General features: G+C 35.4%; 1 pseudogene; it reads right to left on the reverse strand.

Moving 5' to 3' along the window:
- LOC135221268 (spectrin alpha chain-like) overlaps positions 1–17,555 on the reverse strand; it is a 136,960-nt pseudogene that overhangs the window by 38,010 nt on the left and 81,395 nt on the right.

Below are 17,555 nucleotides of genomic sequence, written 5' to 3' on the forward strand. Positions count from 1 at the left end.
CAACAAAATGTGCTAAAAATTAAATTAGAACCAAAAACCTTGAACAGTTTTACCCTCAAGATTTATGAAATGATGCCTGGACATGAACTACAAAGGTGCCATAATGTTGTGAGGTTAATGATAAAGTGGCAGTGAAGTGAGAAGATATGAGAAGCAGCAGTGACAAAAAATAAAACCGATGTGCTAGGTGCCTGGTGAACAAGTTTAATTAAAATATACAATATTTAACAAAATGATCCTAAGTCATCCAAATTGTGCTTCATAATGCATCTCAGTGTTGAACAATACTGACCACCAGAGTATATATGTAATCTTTATATGACTTTACTCAATTACCCATCCCCTTCACAAATTAAACAATCTGGAAAACAAATTTAAACATTCTGAAATATAAGAAAGAGGGATGTTTGAATCTGTTTAACATGGCTTGTTAAGAAAAATTTACCCATTTAAGAATAATGCAAATGGAATTTCATGATCATATTCATTACATGGAAAATATTAATTTCACATTTTTGTATGTGCCAATTCCAGTTTAGCTGTAAATCCTTAATCAGTCATTGTCTTTTCAAAATACAGCAGTAATACACATACTATCACCACAGGTGTCAGGGAACGACTGTATAGACCATCCTGAAGCATTTTCCCTAAATATAACCAAGTGGTAATCTTGAGACTGGAGTCCAGCCATACTGCTTTCTAATACTGTACATGGTTTCCTACTCCTTTTTAATGTAAATATCTACGTGTTCAGGTTTACATGTAAAATGGAAGAGTATATAATGTGCAATTCATGTGGGATCCTCAAAATAATGTGACCCCCATCCATCTTCCTAAGGGGTCCACCCAGTAAGTCTTCCTTTTCCTTAATGAGAGACAACTTACAGCTGCTCTTTCATGTCCATTATACAACCAATTCTCCTAAAGCTAAAAAAAATGTATGACCTCACACTATTATTTTGCCCCTTTTTCTATTGTGGATAGTTATTTTGCTCCTTTTTCTATTGTGGATAGTAAAAAGGACTGCTTTGGAACTGGATTTTTACTTCAAAATCTCCAGTAGCCCTTCTGCTTGCTGTACAAAGTTCATGATGGATATGTTCTGCTGGCAAATGTAATCAAAATTTAACTAAATTCCTTACTATATATTCAAAGCTAAATATGTAATGATCAGCAGTATATCCATAAAAATACAGCACTAAAGATATGCTTCCTTAAAAGGGTATGATGTACCAACGCAAGTTTATCAGTATTTTTTCAACTTTGAAATAACAAAGTAATCTTGGATAATCTTAAATCCCAACATATCTAAAATTTTCACATAACTACAGATTTTGTGCTTTTCTTAACCCTGCAATTATTCCTTGAAATAACCAACATGCTTCAATATACCATAACTTTAAAATTTTTCTGCCATTTCTGATTAGAGCACAGTATTAATGCAAATTTACACCTGACATATTTCTTTAAAAATTACTGCTCCCAACAAAAGACAATTAGTCTCCAAACAAATACTTTAAAAGTCCACAGTTATAATACAGTATGTACTATGAATTCTGTTTTCCTCTTAGCATACCTCAAAGCTAAATCCCTAAAATTTGCTGCAAAATTTGACATTCTTTCAAGAGTCCTCTAGTCTAGATGACACTTTAAAAATAACTTGGCTACATAAAGTGTTTGCCATTTTCAAATATGGAAAACAACAAATCTTGAAATCATTTTCATGTTTTGCACATAAACTCATAATTTACCATTAACAAGGAACACAAAATATTACCCAAACACATGAACACACCCACTCTAAGCAATGCCAAAAAGTATTGGAAAGCAGATGGCTACACATACCCAACCTACCCTAATTTAGATGTGGTCAAACACCGAAGTAAATATAACATAAAAATATGTGAAACAACAAAGGATTAAAACAGATAGCATCTTTCACTTCGCTTGTTCTGGTAGCATTCATCATGATTACACCAAAATTATTAACATTTCTGTTTGGTCTACAGTATCAAATTACTTTGAAAAATATGGCATGGTTTTTCTGATATCTCTCTTCCATCACAGACATCAATATTAATTAACATGCGAAGAAAACCTTGAAAATGACAAATGTTGTTCCTGGTTAGTAATACAACACTATCAACACACCAAACACAGATGTAAGGAAAGAGTAAACAGGGAGTAACCAAAGAAATATTTTTGTTGTCACTTCAAAACCTGAAAATTGAGTAAGAGTACATTAGCACTCATTCCCTGCAGTCAAGTCATTAGGATTTTACATAATATCTATCTTCAAATTAAAACCACAGTGATAATTGCTCCCTTGTGCAAATACAGTCATTTGACCTGAAGAAATTCAATATCCATGCGGTTGTTAGTGACTGAACACTGAAAAAGGAAAAGCATTTCCTGCTTGCTAAGTTATAAAAAAATGTCAACCACCCAGCCAAAACAAGGTCAAGTTTTACAAAAGTACAAAACATCAAACATTATGACATATTTCAGCAATGCATATGCCCATAACAGGAACTTAGTATATTTTGGAATAAAGGTAGCTAGTAGCAAACGGTCAGGAAATACTCTTCAGGGATAATCTACATAATGAGGTCACCCAAAGGCCGGACCCATTAGCATCGAGCATCTACTAATGGAATTTGAGACCTCTGGATATGGCCCCAAGTAACATAAGAACACAGCAAAGTCAGTAGTGTGTGCTACAGACAACCTACAACACAACTCAGTACCTGAGGAACACCATAGCGAGAGTCAAACTCGGCTCGGAAGCTCTAGAAAAGGAAGGGTGACTCGTTATCGCCAGTACTGTCGCTACTTCTTAAAAAGGCATACTGATAACTGCTACTCGAACCGAAGTTCGTACCTTAGCAAAGACAGCCAGCTTAATTGCCATGCCAAAATGGTATATTATTTTTTTTTTCCGAGTCTGGATCTGCCAAATGGATTTTCAAGATGTGGAGGAAGAGAAAGCTTCTAGGAACATTCCTTGCAAACGAAACAATAAGAAATAACACAAGCTGTAAGTGGAACATTACATGGCTGGGTAACATATTCTGAATGGCATGTATCAAGCTGGTATGGGAAAAACAATGGCAAAAAGGGAGGGGACAAGGAGGAAAAAATACAGAAAACAATTAAGGATGTCATTTCAAAGATAAGTCCATCGGAATGAGCAGCATTTTCTCAGTATGAACTCAAGATTCCTATTGAGTTATTAACAAACAAGGAGACTCCTCACAATGTTAAAATGGAATTAAAATGCTTTTTATTCTATTAATTAATAGTAATACCATTTTGTAGTCCTAATGCTCATGTTAAATAGTGCATATTATTAGCTTATTTAACCTCACATAAGATAAACGGCAAATCCTTCAACTCTAGACGCATAGTATCTATAATTTAGTGCTTTGATACACTTCTGTCAGTTTACTATTAAATTTAATATAGGTATCTAGATACTGAATAACAACCACAAAATATTCAGAATCCTGTGCAAAAAAAAAAAAAAAAAAAAAAAGTTATAATACCTGTAGGACGAGCAAAGATTCGCAGTGTAGGCACTTAGTTTTGTGGGCTAGACAATGTCATACACTTACTGAAATCTTCAAATCTATGAAAAAAAATTACTATGAGGATTTAATTATATTTGTTTAATGTATAATAATCTATTATTTTTCAAAAGACAAGAATATAAAACCATGAGGAACATCAATTTTCAACATTTGGGAGGACTTACAATGAAGGTAAAATCAAACAACTAAGTAGGAAACCTAATGTCATTTGCTATCGGAATACAGTACCAAGAAGCTTATTACTGTTATTATTGAGTAGTTTAATCGGATTTCCTTCTTCATCCCTATCACCATCCTTAAGCTATGGGGTCAGTTGCCCTGATGCATCTTCTCCAACTATTTTCTATCTAGGACATCTTCGCTAAACCTTTCCCTCAATCCTCCTTCACTTCAACAAAGTCTTCTAATCCTCTGCCTTCTTCTCAACCTGCTATCCCTAATGGGTCTACCCATTCCTTCCTCCTCTCTCATCCTTACCACATGTCCAAGCCATCTCAATCTCCATAGTACTCATGTCACATCAGCAATCTATACCAACTCCAACACTTATTTTCTTAATTTTCTAGCCTCTCAAACAGCAAAATCCCCAAATTCCACTCCTGCATCCTCATTCCTGCTTGCTCCAACCTCTGCTCCTCTCTTTCTTAATGCCTATGTTTCTGAACCATACATCACCACTGGTCTTGCAGTATAACAGATCTTTATTTTTGGTTTATGTATTTGGCATTTTGTTACACACTACCCTTACCACCTACCTTCATTTCTCCAAGCTGCATTTATCCTGCTTTCAATCTCAGATTCACACCCTCCGTCCTGACTTAAAGTAGATCATAAGTACTACTTGAAATTCTATGTCAGTTTCAAATGGCCTCTTTTATCTTGTATAAATACCCTATCCCCTCCCTGCTTGCCAGTCAACATAACCTTAAGTTTAATTCTCACTTACCTTTATACCATTAATCCACGACTAATCTCTTCACTTCTTACATCCATAACCAGTACAAGCACGCTATGCGTCAATCTTTGATGTATACCTATTCCAACTTCAAGGAATTTGGTTTTGCTACATGCTGTTGTTACTTTTGTCCTTGTTGATTCATACATCATTTCAACCAATCAAAATGACTTTCCTGGCACTTTCCCCTTTTTTTCAACAACAAAATACTACCTCCCTTAGTATTCTATCATGTCTTCACTCTTAAAAGTAGTTTTTTAAAAACCTATATCAAATGTTCTGTTAGTATGATTCCTCAATAATTACCACACTTCATAATATCTCCCTTCTGTTTAAACACATCTAGTATAAGACTTTCTTCTCTTGTTATTTGGGATTACTTCATCCTCCCAAATTGTCCTTGCAACTTCCAGTAGCTGTTCTTCACCCTCTAAACCTAGCACCCTCAACACTCTAATTTGGACCTCCGATGGACCTGGTGCTTTGCCATTTTTTATTTCACTGATATCTTTTCCTTACCTCTACAGAATTTATATCCGTCACAAGCCCTCCACCTTTCCTACATCTGCTATATCCCCTCTTTCATTTTCTGTTAAACAAATGTTAAAAATAATCTGACCATCTTCATTTTAAATCATCATCCTTTTGCCAGTTAGTACAGTAGAGCCCTGGACCTCAATGCTAATCTGTTCCAGAAGAATCAATGAATTGTGATTTACTAGAGATCTGAATTAATTTTTCCAATAAGAAGTAACTGAATATGGATTAATCAGTTCTTGACCACCAGTTATTACCCTAACCTTGCCTTTTAATACAAAACATTAAACATAAATTGCAATTAAATAAGTTCAGTTTTGAATAACATACAGTATTAGATGCACTTTTTTCATTGTTAAATACATGTAAGTACTTATACTGTGTCAAAATAACTGGCCCACGTACATCCAATGCAGCCATATTACCAATGGTTGACTGAGCGTCATAAGTTAGGCTAGGTTTGTAGTATGTACTGTAAGAGGTAAGCACAAATATTTTTGCTAATAATAAAACATTGAAAATCAAGCCTAATTATTATTACAAAAATTCATAAAATATTAAAAATAAGCTGAATTATGTCTGTTATCAGAAACTTAAGAAAAATTGCACAGTTATGTTGTCAACTAGTGGCATGAGCACATGTAAACCATCATAAAATTGTTTTTTCAATATAAATATCCTTGTTAAATAGGGGTACTTTTCATAGCCTCTTTATGCTTTCTGAATGTGACATCATCATCGGCGAAGATGCCCATTGGAAGTCGGTCACATAAATGCATTCCTTTAAAACTGGAAATAATCCCAATATTAAGGATAACTGGGGAACTATCGATATTACAAAATCCTTTAGTTTGATTAAAATATACTACCAAGAAAATATTGCCCTTAAGAAAAAAAAACAACCTCGTGAGTGGAGCATGACTAGGAACTACAAATTATGAGCATCCTAAGTCAAACACGACTGGGAACTACGAATGAACAGACTGCAAAATGTTTTGGGAGGCAAAAGAAGTCAGAACTGACAAAAACACATATGTAGTACTTCACTTAATTTGCTATGTTTATGAATAAAGTAGCTGCAATTCTTAAACCCACCTTTCTTTTGTAAATCCAGTTTCATTTGGCAGCTAAAAACAGTGATCATATCACTAAAATGAAATCAGCTTATTATCTTAAGAACGTAAACAAAACCAGAATGCAAATGGCAGATCACTCTGTTCATATTATAATTTGATATGGAAATAATACATGCAATATGATTAGATACAGTAAAATAAGGGTTTTATTCAAATGATCATTATTCTTATTACAAAATTATTATTTGACTTTTACTAATTACTGTATTTAAAGTTGTTTTGTTTACACACCATCAAAAGTTGCATCGCTAGTGATTTACTTGAATAACTGCGGTTTATACCATTATAACAGATATTTTGTTTACAGTGTTGATTGTTTTGTAGTTAACTAGTGACACAACTATCGACACTTCAAGGGTTAGCCTACCATTAAAAATCTCACCAGGAGTTTTAGGTGGTCACAGGAATGTCTCTTTCATAATAATTTTCAATAGTAATCTTAAGTTCAATTGTGGTTCTTACCATTTTCCTCTTCTGCCTGTCTGCAATGGCTGTCTTAGGACCAATAATTTAATCAAAATAGTACACTATAGAAAGCTACAAAAACTAAGGAATCGCCTGTACAAGCCCTGTACTACTTGCTCAAAACAATAGCAGCTGAGGGGGCTTAAACGATCATAAGTAGAATGCCATCTAGCGGCAACTGACCGAACCACTTTTAACAAAAATCATATGATTCATTAGGTCGGATTCCGGTCTTTCGTTTGAGTTCAAATGTAAAATTTACTCAAATTTCGCGTTAAAAACCGATTATTTCGAGTTCTAGTAAGGTCAAGGATGGGTCTCTACTGTGTTTCAAATCTGTACCTTTGAGACATCTGACGGACGCAGATCTTGCCTTTGCTTTTCCTTTTTTTTTTTTTTTTTTTTTTTTTTTTTATTTCATATTATGAGAACATTTTCTTTTTCCTCTGGTTCTAACTTTCTACTTCAACTTTTCTGTAGCTCTTAAAATAGCTATACCAAATATCTTAGCTTTTCTTTCCTCTTCTGTATATAATTCCTCAGCACCTTGTATGTATCTCACCTCCCAATCCTTCAAGTCCTAGATTACTGCCTAACTGAACATGGTACGTACCTTTTTTTTTACCACCACTTTTCTCCCCATATGGAAACTACATGGCCACTTGCTTCCTCTGCACCTCGCATGTACGTTGTCCATATCATTCCAAATATCTTCTACTCTAGCAGCTTCTTCCTTTCTTATATTTATTCCTGAATGATGTCATCTTACATACCTCTTACATTAGTCAATATTTTGATTCATGATCTCTTCAACCTCTTCTTGTGTTTTCTACTTCCTATCTTGATATATATCACTAACAACCTAAGTTGTTTCACAAATGCCTCATTAAGATTGGCCTTGTAACTTACAACACTGCTTCACTATTTCTCTTTGGCTCTTTTAATCTACCACTCTAACACATTACTCTCCATCCTTCAACATTCTCATTGCTGTTTCCAGTTATATTCACCAAATATTTCTTTATTCTTTACTCACCAAACCACTGACTTAATTTATTCAATTCTCAGAGGGTTGGCAAAACATCACTAATTGAATCAGTTAATCGGGTGACAGATCCTCCCTTCCTCTAAAATTAAAGACATATGGTGGTTTTAGCATGAAAAGACATATGGTGGTTTTAGCATGAAACTCTGGCCCCCCCCCAAAAAAAAATTATATTATGGATATCCCACTGACCAAGATCCACCTATAACCATTCAATAATTTTATGTATTATAGAGTTCAGTGCCTGTAAATGTATAGCAAAAACTAGACCTTGAAACTTCCTCTGAAACCAGGCCTGTACTATTAAAAGGTTCTACTATGCCCACCTTCATCTTTATGAGATAAATGGTATACAGAGATCAGAAAAACTAATTCTGAGACAAAGTACCTGGGATCTGTTATAGCATAGCAAAAAACATTCCAGTACATATGTGTATGCCATGCCTTCACTTAAAAATGTAGAGAACCACAATGCGAATGTTTGCAAAGTCCCAAAACAATGAATACGATTAAAACAATTGTTAACTTAAATTTGTTAATCCTGAAATAAAAACTTTAAAAACTAAGTTTACTGGAAATATCCTAAATTTTTTGACAGATTAATAATAGCATGGTTTTCATCCTGGCTCCACATACAGATTATGCAAAATGACCACTTAACTTCATAAAGATAAAACTTTATCAACTGTTAAAACAGTTTTATTAACATATATGGACTAACAGTTTTTTTATTATGTAACTTCACTTCAATACACAAGTACCATTTCATTAGACTTAAAAGACAAATGAAAGCATAGCTAGTACTGGAAAAATAGCAACATAGTAACTGCCAGTAAAAAAGTTTATTAAAATGGCATGTGGAAATAAGCTTAACGAGTGTAATTAAAATGGCACATGGAAATAAGCTTAAGTGTAATAATTAAAAACGATGAAGATAAGTCCATCTCTGTATGTAATATTAGCAGCCTTGTTGAATCCATCTAATTCTTATTGATGCCATATAATTCTTATAATCACAGTTGTATGAACCTCTATGTGTCTTCAACTTTTGTAATAAACTTTTACTTACAACTGCTGCTCCCTTCTCCTGTTCTAGCCTTGCTTTTTTCTGGATAGCAGTGTACTTAATGATTTTACTTTTATATCTGCATTAGTTCACCCTAAACTCCTCTGTTTGTTGCTGTACTTCACAGTTTTGACGTCTCGGTTCTATTTTATTCTGTTGTGTCTCTAATTTTCCTCTTTTCCATATTGAATAACTTTACTTCAAAATATTTACTGATGATTAATATTTAAAAAGTATTAAGGCATTTATTAAAAAACAGGACTTCCCAGTATAAATAGACTATTAGTGTGAGATTTGTCCAATCCATCAAGTTGTCTTTGGAACTTGCATCAACTGATAAAAGCAACCCACACTGAATTGCAATTAATGCAGGGTCCTTGCAATTATGTTTAGAAAATTTTTGATTTTTTTTATCAACTAATCTGCTCTATTCCTGATCCACAATGTCGGTCCTGATTCCAGAATACTATAATTCTATAGCATTTGTTTTCTTTCCATAGTATCAGTAATATATACTGTACAGCATTACAAATTCAAACACTGGTTGGATCAGAAGAAATTCACTTTTGAAATGGATATTGTTATAATGATTATTAGAAGTAGTAAGTAGTTTAACCAGATAAAATTTAAATACTTGCAAGTTATAAGACAGACCCAAAAGGATTCTCTTTTATAAATATTCTGAAATTTTAACTTTCTGTACTTCTAGAATCCAACAACTAGATAAAAAAAAATTATGAAAATTCTGACATTTCCTTAACTAATTTATTTCCAAATCTGACATATGAAAGGGTCTACTATTTTTTCTCTTCTTAGACAAATTACAATGATGAGAAACGTGAAATTACAAAACTACAACATTGCCTCTTCTTCTTCCTTAGTCTTTTGTACCTTGTTAAATTCCCTGTAGTGAATATCCTGAACATATCTAAAAGACTAAGTGATCGCTCACTCAGGTTTTTTTTTTTATTCAATTTATAGTCCCATGCATTTGTTCAGTGTAAAATTTTTCAGTCTATTATTTCAAAATTAAAATCTAATAAAGTTTGCTTCATATTAAAATTTCTGGTGACCTTTAAATTTACAGAAATTTCATGACAGCATCTGTAAACCTATTCTATGTAAGAATATTAATCATAGTTCCTTCAAAATTACCAAACCAATAAAATATTATGGAAAGAATAATATTTTTATAATAAAATAAAGTTTTGTATATACTTTCCCAGTAATTATATAGCTATAGTTATCCATGTACGGCAGCCTAAATTCAAATTTTGGGGGTAGCACTTCGATTGCTCAGTGTAAGTATACAGTGCCAACTCCCAACGGCAATACTAGGAATGACATAGTTATTCACTTCATTGTTTTATGCATAATGTCCATCAGAGGAGAGGCATGTGGGCTTCGATCATATAATTACTGGGTAAGTATATACATAACCTTATTTTTTTATAAAAATACTATTTTTATGTATGAGACTTACCCGGTAATTACATAGCTAATTCCACATTGAAAGGAGGTGGGATCATAGACATATTTAACTCAAAGCATTAAGTCATGTAATGAATTTGAAATAGAAAAGTTGCTAGCATTGAAAAAACAATGCTTGTCATTCCAAACAGTTAAAGCGAGCCATTGCAGATAAAAACTGCCTCTGGTTGGTGCTCATCTTAACTCATATGTGGCGTGGCGGTAGAGCCAAGGGTCACCTCCTACTTAGGGGCAAACTCTGCAGTGAGGGGACTGCTCTTAAGGCAAGCAAAGTATGATAGGTGCCTGCCATTACCCTGGGCACAGCACCAAAATAAAAACTAGAAAACACCAACACCTACAGAAAGTAGGTGGGTGCTCTAGGTGTACCCCCTGGCTCTCCAATCTCACCACCTTACTGAAAAGGTGAAGAGATAACAGGAGAACATCCTGTGCTTCCTTCTGCAATGTCATGCCAGTCACTGAAAATGATGTCGAAGTATTGAAAAATTCCTACACCTAAAAAAAAGAAATAGTAAAAAGTGAAGATCACTTATGCCTTCAATAGTTTGATAGCAGAATGGGCGTACAGAGCAAATAACGCTTGAAACCTAGAGGTAGAGGTGGTTTTTACAACCTTAGCTTCGCTTCAGAGTTGGCCAAAAAATACTCCACAACACTGAGTTGCTCAAACATGAAATCCATATAAAATGGAAGACACTATGTTTAGACTGAGGAAGAGAAGGGTTCTTGCCATAATTTCATAGGTTATGAATAGTCCTCGATTCCTGTTCAGTTCAGGGAATTCCTGAAAAAAAAACTCCAACTGAACAGAGCTCTCTATACTACTTCAGAGCTGGGGAGCACTGCTGGGAGCTTGTAGCAAGAGCTAGAGCCAGACCATAGTTGGCACCAGATGAGCTAGATGTCAGGCGAACTAGGGACTCGGGAGCTGGCATACACTCTGAGTATGATATGGCGCTACAGGGGCTGGGCACCAGGTGAGCTAGTCTTTCAAGAGTTGGCAGCCATGAGGAAGGATGCTCCCTGTTGGAATCAAAATGATACCACCTCTTCAGCAAATTTCACAGAAGAAAAGCGAAAGGAGCTTTACCTTGATCCCTCTTGACTGCCAACCAATCCTCTGCCTCAAGCAGGGATCTCTTCTATAAAGAGGAGAGCACTAATTTGGGAAGGCAAGGATCCAAAGAAGTTTCCTCATAAGGAAAGTAGAAGCAGGCATAACTGGTAAGCACTGGCACAAAGAAGTGCGGGAAGTTCACTAAAAAAATCCTCAGAAGGCTAGAATATGAAGAGGCAAGAGCATTGTCAATGGTCTGGATCTTCATCATCAGAAGAGATGGATGACAGTGATATCCCTCTCTTGGCAACAGACTTCTTCCTCTAAAGGAAGCTAATCCACTCCCTCTAAAGGAAGCCAATCCAATCCTCCAAGTGGTGGCACAAAGGTACTAGCGAAGGATCCCCTGGTGTTGACAAAGATGAATGCAGAGACTATGTCGTCATGTATCCAACAGCTAGCACCATATCTACCAGCAACTGGCACCAGGGGAGGCATGGAAAGTGCCAAGCAAGCTGGAGCAAGCAAGGGAGTGTGGTGCCTCAGATGGCACAGAGCACAAAACAGGGACTGGTGCTCGACAATAAAAAAAATAAATAAATAAATAAAACGATTCAAGAGAGATCCAAGCACCTAGGCACCAATACCTGGTGCTCATCAGAAGAATAAGTACTACATATTCTGATGAGCGCCAGGACAAAAAGTACTTGAGAAGGCTCAATTATACCAACACAGGAGCAGTTCTGATCAACTTCCTCTTCAATGGACGACAAGTTGGAATCTCCCCCTTTAAAATTGTAGTGTATGTGACAGTGACCAAGTCGACACACCTAGCAGCGAATGCCTGGGAGAGGACTGGCTATCGAAAGCAAGAGGTTGCTTACGATGCTTCAAACATCTAGGCGCTAGCACAGAAAGATCAATATTATTACTATTATTAAGTATAATAAGAACTATCTTGTCGGGAGACGACTCTTCTGAATCCGTTGACTACTGAGCACCACTCACCAAGACACCTTTCCAGTGGCACTCTCACTACACATCCATCAAGATGCCTTTTCAGTGGCTGCCTGCCAATACCTGAGAATAGCTACGGGCTTCAATGTGGGGGCAACTAATGGGGGCAACCCCCTTGGGACTCCCTTCAACTACCAGTATGTCTTCTCGGTGCGCAGGAACAGGACAGTAACTTCAAGTCTATGAGATCCGAGGGACCAGATAGTCATCTCCTCTTATCACACTTCCAGAAATATGCCTTTCCAGCGGGTGTCTGTCAATACCTGGGACCAACAACAGGGTCGACTAAGGTGGCGACAACCTGTATGTAAACTCCTGGGCTCCCTTGGACCTCTGGTATGTCTTCTCCCTGGTGTGGGGGAGTGACAGTGACCTTGGTTTAAGAGAACACTAAATGTTATATTGAAAGCTAAATTTTATTTTAAATGCTTTATACTTTTATTTATTTTGTCGAATATGGTTATCATTAAACTATATATTGTAAATTAAACAAATATTTAATATAGTTTAACTTATAAGACCCAGTAGGCCGTGTAATACATGTATAAACTAGGTAATCAGTCAGTTCGAAGTACGAGCATTTGTTCAACAAATGACAAACAATTTTCTCAAAAATTTTGTTCAAAAAACGGAAAGTTCAACATAAACATTCAACAAATGAGGTACCACTGTACTTGTTTTGAAAACGCATACACCCAGAAACAGCTGATTTGCTACGAACCAAATCCGATAATAACAGCCTTTTTGCTTGCATTTCAACCATCGTATGATAGTAAAACATTACTGTAGTTGTGTTACAAATGACGTTAAGGAGAATAGGACTGATATATTTATACATTACTATATTCTTACTCGCTATGGAGAAAAGATCAGCTAGGGCATATAGTATTGATAAATTTAATCTGTAAGTTTTAGCTAAAGTTGAGGAAAGAATGTTGATCCGCTAACGACTATTATCGTGCATCGGCAACATGGATGAAATTCTCACAAACTTCAGTATAGTACCATCCAACTCAACCGGAAACAAAATTTGAGAGAAATGTGTTATAATCAAAACTATTGTGTATGAAAAAACACAATTTACTGTTTTCACTCCAATAAAAGATAAAATACATCAAGCTCATAGTATTCTGATAAGGTCAAGTGAAAATATCAAACGACATCTGTTGATTTTTGTTTATACAATAAACATGCCCTCGCCGTCATCTTCTAACAAAAAAATAACTGAATTTCGTTCACAAACAATACTTTTTAAGTGATGCTTCGACTTGGAAAACACTTCATATAACGTAAAATAACCATGTCCCATATATATAAATAGAGTATCCCGAGATTCATTTGTGCTAACTAGAAGCAAGAAAGTCGCTCTAAATTGCATTCAATACAAATAGTAATATGAAAATACATATCCATCATGGTTGTATTTTATCATACGATACTAATATGTGATTATTAGATACTCAAATTTTATATCTCATGTATGATATGACACCCTTAAAATTAGCTCCAAAATTAGGTCTTCCAAAGTCGCATGATACCCGAGTATATACTGTACTTTACAGGTAATTATTAACTGGCAACTTCAACGTAGCCTAAGGCCAGTAAATAAATAACAAACGCAAGGGTTTGGGACAAAGGAATGGTAAAAAATTTGAGAACTACTTTAATGTAATCATTTACCATCAGCTTACGAATAGCCTATGTCCCATGAGCGATCATGAATGCAAAAGAATTGTCCTAATTGAAAGGCGTTAAATTCAAGAACCACTTTTAAGGAAATTATTAATGGCAACTTGCACGTAGCAAGCCCGGCAAGCAAAACATAAATGCCAAAGTTTTGGCTTAAAACAATGGTGTAACATTCACAAATTACTTCAAAGTAATTATTTACTGGTGTCTTCCTAATAGCCTATGGCCGGTAAACAAAATCTAAAACCAAAAGTTTGACCTAAAGGAATAATGTAACATCAAGAGATTACTTAAGGCAATTATTAACCGACAACTTGCACATAGCCTATACATTCAAAAACTTTTTTTTAGGTAATTATCTGGTTTGAGGATAATCTAAATTAAATAAACAAAAGACAAGACTCACCCTACTCACAGACTATGAATGCATTCCAGTGATTGTATAACTACTGAATTCCAGTGCAGTGATATAACCGGAAAATATGAACAGGCTGCTGTAAGTACTCAATGTTTAGTCGAGTATGGCAGAAAACAGAATGAACTGATTAGCTAAGTCTTTCCTAGTATTGCCGTTGGGGGACAGCACTGTATACCTACACTAAGCAATCAAAGCGCTACCCACAACATTTGAATTTAGGCTGCTGTATTTGGAAAACTATAGTTACATAATTACTGGGTAAGTCACATATAAAAAATGCTTGAAGGCTATTTGTCTAAAAATAATTGCTATTTCTTTGGGATTACTTAAAGCCAAAGAAAGTTGATTCCACCCTGTATGTCCCATGAAACTCTTACTGTTCTAAATTAACTGATCACTAAATGAGCTAGTTGTAAACACAAACTTCCCATGTTACCACTTCATTCACATTTTAAAGGAGCTGTGGCTCATGCTGAGCAGACTCTTCAATGCACTTTCAAGAAACTTTCAAAGTATATTTTTTGAGTTCTTTTCCCACAGCAGTTCCGTTTTAAAATTTTGATCGAACTCTACACACTATTACAAATAGGCAGCTGACATGAAATTACAGTAAACTTTTCCCAACATTGGCTACTTATTATGTATTCCCCAGTCAAGTACTCTACCAGCTGCATTTATGCACTGGGATTGCTTTTAACAGTTTCTACTAGTACCTAGCAAGACATTTCTCTTGACATTCTGGACAAGTTATTACCAATATATGGATGAGGGATGAAAATCAAACAATTTCAATAATGTAAGTTCAAATGGGTTTGGCAACAAGTGCAACTTTACAGGAGAACTCAGCACACCAAAGGAGACAACCTTGATATTATAAACATGAAATAAATAACAAAATATTAACTGATACATATAGGCTTTGCCTGAGCAACATCTCTCAACCTGTGGACAATCAAGGAATTAACAACGTACCTGGTGTCTTTCCAATAAAGCCTCTGCTCCAGTTACGTCGGTCGCCAATTCGTCTGAGCTTACAAGGCCCATCATCGAAGTAATCCACGAGCTCAAGTCACGATAGTCGCTAAGGAAGCGCTGCAGGTCATACGAATCCAAGAGCTTCTCTTTTCGTGCATTTGCCTGTTCAAGATGAATAGTCATTAGACAAGATTAAAAAGGAGAATGCGTAAGCAACTTACCCTCCAGTCTGGGACAGAACAAGGGATGGCAATGGAATCTATTCTCTTGCCTGCTGTTAAGAAAAAAGGAGTCAATGATTGTCTGTCTAATTCAGGGCCACTAGGTAAGCGGCTCCCTTGAAAGCTAGTAGATTGCTCAAAGCTTTCAAAATCTGGAACAATAAAGGAAGTAGGTTTATCATCCTCCCTTCATTCCAGTCTTGTAAGAATGAATCTCTTCCTATTGCCTGAATGTCCAGGTTCAGACACATACTGGAAGTTGATGGTTCTCTCATGTGGAAAACCGATCCACTTCCGGATGTGGAAGCATGTTAGCAATTACTGACTTGAGAACTCAGCACAAGCCTAATACCTTGATATAAGACACTGCTTTGAGGACTCACAGTGGGCTACCAAAAATGGGTTTTTCCTACGTCAAAATCTGTTTTACATTTAAAGGCAAGCTGCATTTTTTTGCCAAGTTTTGTTAATTTACAGGAAAAATAGATCTCTAAAATGTTCCATTTAGCAACTAATGGCAATAATTATATCAGTAAAACTAAATCAGCAGATAATTTTCAGAATGTAAACATTGCTTGCAATGTTCTTATTTTATATAATATAATTCATGCAATATAATTGGATCTGGTAAGAAAAATAAGTTTTATACTTAACTTCCTTATTCTAAATACAACTACAGGCGGCCCGCGGTTAACGGCGCAATCGCTCAGCGGCGAATAGGTTTTACGGCTGTCGTCAAAAATATTCATTAAAAAAATAAGGTATTTTTACGGCACAATTTTCAGTTAATAACACCGCTAGCGCCATTGTCTAACGAGTTCATACATTCAGACCATAAAGGTTATGCAAATTATAATAACAAATTTTATGGAGAGTTATTACATAGGTATTAGGGTAAAATCTATGCCTCTGACGCTGTTCTATGCTGAAAATATTGAGTTACATAAGTGCAAATTTAGCTATGGATGTGTCGATTTATAAATGTTCATGCTTTTATGTTTAAAATTTGTAAGAAAATAGGGTATTTTTATTTCTGCACAGAGATATGATACGAAGGCAGCTTTTGAAACTGCCCTTCACATTATCAAATGCAATGTTTTTTAATGTTCTTTCTTGTGAGCCGCCGCCTGCCGCTCTTCCGAAAATATAGAGTTGAAAAAAAGTGCAAAATAGCGATCGATGTGTCGATTTTAAAAATGTTCACGCTTTTATGTTTAAAATGTGTATGCAAATGTATTACGTATAGGGTATTTATATTTCTGTGCAGAAATATGATAAAAAGGCAGCTTTTGAAACTGCCCTTCACATTATCAAATACGATGTTTTTTCATGTTCGTTCTTGTAAGCCGCCATCTGCCACTCTTCCGAAAATATAAAGTTAAAAAGTGTGCAAATTTAGCGATTGATGTGTCAATCTTTTAAATGTTACTACGCTCCACGTTGTCAGGGGATGTTTTTTCATGTTCATTCTTGTCCGCCACTGTTCCGAAAAATGCATGGTGTTATTTTATTAATTGTGCACCTTTTCCATAAATCCTTTAAAAAGTTGTACATAATTCACTGCATCCAATAATATTGTATGTATTCTCATATTATTGTACAGTGGTACCTCGACATACAAAATTAATCCTTTCCGAGGCAGCCTTCGTAACATGAGCTTTTCATACCTTGAACCGCATTTTACATGTAAATTGCCTAATTCGTTCCAAGCCCTACAAAAACACCCCAGTAAATTATATTTCCAGGCTTGCAACACATGTTCTAGGGTTACGACACCGATCCGACGGAAGAAATATGACTCCAAAAAGGCAAAATACTGTACATGAGTAATATTCAACTGCATGTAATGTTCAACCCCATTTTTACTGCATATATTAGGACTTTAGCATA

This window comes from Macrobrachium nipponense, chromosome 2 (genome assembly GCF_015104395.2).
Source record: "Macrobrachium nipponense isolate FS-2020 chromosome 2, ASM1510439v2, whole genome shotgun sequence".
NCBI classification, from domain to species: domain Eukaryota; kingdom Metazoa; phylum Arthropoda; class Malacostraca; order Decapoda; family Palaemonidae; genus Macrobrachium; species Macrobrachium nipponense.